Source organism: Ochotona curzoniae, unplaced genomic scaffold, assembly GCF_017591425.1.
Source record: "Ochotona curzoniae isolate NIBS_2020 unplaced genomic scaffold, NIBS_Ocur_1.0 contig_832, whole genome shotgun sequence".
In the NCBI taxonomy this organism is placed as follows: domain Eukaryota; kingdom Metazoa; phylum Chordata; class Mammalia; order Lagomorpha; family Ochotonidae; genus Ochotona; species Ochotona curzoniae.
In genome coordinates this window covers 8,761,731-8,764,108 of record NW_024466580.1, presented here as the reverse complement: position 1 = coordinate 8,764,108, position 2,378 = coordinate 8,761,731, and the positions used below count along the sequence as shown (strand labels likewise).

Below are 2,378 nucleotides of genomic sequence, written 5' to 3'. Positions count from 1 at the left end.
CAAGCTCTCAGCTTCAGCCACAGCCCAGCCACAATCATTGTAGGTTCTCGGGACAAAAAGCAGTTATGTGCAGGGTTGTCTGTCTCTGTTTCTCCTTTTTCTTCTCTCCCTGGCAATTCTTACTCAAATAATGTTTTTAAGACTCATTTATCAAATGAATACTACTCAGGCAATAAAAAAAGGTCTTAAACATCTTTCACAACAAAATGCATGCAACAATCAAGTTTGCAAAAGACATGTCATCATTTCATGGGGTAACTAATCTCGGGGGTCTTGTGTTCAGCAGGCCCTGAGATCGCTGAAGAGTGAGGTCACAGTGATCCTCTGCAGCAGAAACAAGGGAGACAAACTGATAGTAGGGGATGTCGGTTTATTTGAAAGAAGTCACACGCTTACAAAGGGTAGGAAAAGGAGCAGGCAGAAAGGTGGTCCTGACAATACTTCCACCAAACCACGATACTGTGATAGGCTACTAGATATGTCTGTCTCTCTGAACCCTCCAATTAAGTTGAAGGTCAGGAAGCACAGAAAGTTAGCTGTGTCTCAGGTCAAACTCCTTACCTGCTGAAAAGCAGAATGAATGTAACATTTGACTTCCTAGGGTTCTTTATAAAGGAAGTCCTAGCACAGTTCATTAAAGGGGCAGAGAAGAGAGATTGGGATGCAGCCCATCACTCTTGCTGCATGTCCAGTGAACATGCCAGATTGGGGTCTCAGCCAAGGACATGGTGGTGTACCATGTGCCTATGGCCTCCAGCATGGGCATAGCAGGCAGAGATCCAGGGGCAATATCCCACAAAAGGCAGATAAAATATTTAAGGCAGTCTGAAACTTACCCAATTGATATGTGCTTCTTTCTCATAAGAAAGTATCTAAAAAACAAAAAAATTAAATGTTTCTTATAAGAAGTACATGCATCATAAACATTGGAAATGACTGACAAAAAAAATACATCAAGCAACTCCAAAGTCATAAACACCTCTAATGTAAAATTCGATGGACATATTATCTATTATGCTTTACATGTAAAGGTAATTAACAAGTTTAAATGGTAAACTTCTACTTTTTATGTTCTCCTGGAATAATTGTCCACAAAAACAGATGTATTTTTCACAGATAACTAACCTGGTTTAGTATGAGACCCCATTAATGTTCTAAAATCTTTCTTTTATTGAGTGCAATGTGTTTCATTTTCCAAGGAGATATAACTCTAAGATTTTTTATTTCACATTATTTGAATCCCTGAAAATGTGAAAATATCTCTAAGCACAAAATAAAGGCATACAACTGGTCAATCTATTCCATTTCTCTTTCAATCCATATAAACACACTAATATAAAAAACTATACAAATGAATGAATGCACACACACACACATACATACCAATCTTTGAGAATTACGAATGGTTCTATCCAGTTCTTGTTCAAGATCTTCAACTCTCTTTCTATGAAGAAAAAGTAATTATTCCACTATTAATACGTAATTACAGGAACAAACTATTTGAAAATATTAATTAAAACACCAAAAGGATTCCTGATAAAACTGACTTCATAAAAGCACACTGTAAGAATTAAATCAGAGATTCTAATTTTTTTTCTTTCACTAATGTTAATATTACTTTAAAAATAAAAGTGAGCTTTAGACACATTACAGCAACAAGAAAAAAGGCATTTAATACCTATAGATCAAGATTTCTTTTGTTCTATAGTTACGATCATCCTCAAGTGACACATCAGCCTTTTGATCAAGCTGGTAGTGTTCCTCAACCATCAGGTACCTTAAAGCAAAAGTGAACATTTATAATACATTCAAGGCATGTCATACAGAAAAGACTTTAATGTTTTTAACTGTACCAAAACTGGAACCTCCCATAAAAATATCCATAATTATCACTACAAACACAACATGAAAACTAATATGCAAGCATTTCTGATACAAAATTAACATAACAAACTCAAATTTCAAAGCAACACCTCTTAAAATAATCTTGCTATCACAACAGTCTCCAGAGATTTGTGTATGAATTTGGCACAGAAATAAGATTTTTAAAGTAAAAAAAAATGAAATTATACACATATATAATATTTATCCAGACTCCTATATAAAGCAGCATTATATTTGTTACACTGGAGTCAGGCACAATGAACTGTGTTCCAGACATTTTAGATTGGTGATTATCGATGTGGGAATCCCACATGTAGTTGCTCAGCCAGGCACAGCCCTGACTGTTGTAGATACCTGAAGAATCAATCAGCAGATACAAGATCCCTCTCCTTCTCTCTAATGCTGATTTTCAATTAGTAAATGAATAAATCATTTTCAAATCAGTTTTTAAAATCTTGACTAGGCTTTCAGGTCATATCACAAAGAAACAAAAC

At 35.2% G+C, this 2,378-nt stretch overlaps 1 long non-coding RNA gene across 1 annotated transcript; it reads right to left on the bottom strand.

Annotated features, from left to right (window-relative positions):
• Nucleotides 1-828: 828 nt before the first annotated feature.
• On the bottom strand, nucleotides 829-1,716 carry LOC121164527. The gene is made up of 3 exons (XR_005885120.1): nucleotides 1,679-1,716; nucleotides 1,384-1,444; nucleotides 829-872 (listed from the first exon to the last, which is right to left on the bottom strand). It is a non-coding gene; the product is annotated as an uncharacterized LOC121164527 (long non-coding RNA).
• Nucleotides 1,717-2,378: the final 662 nt, after the last annotated feature.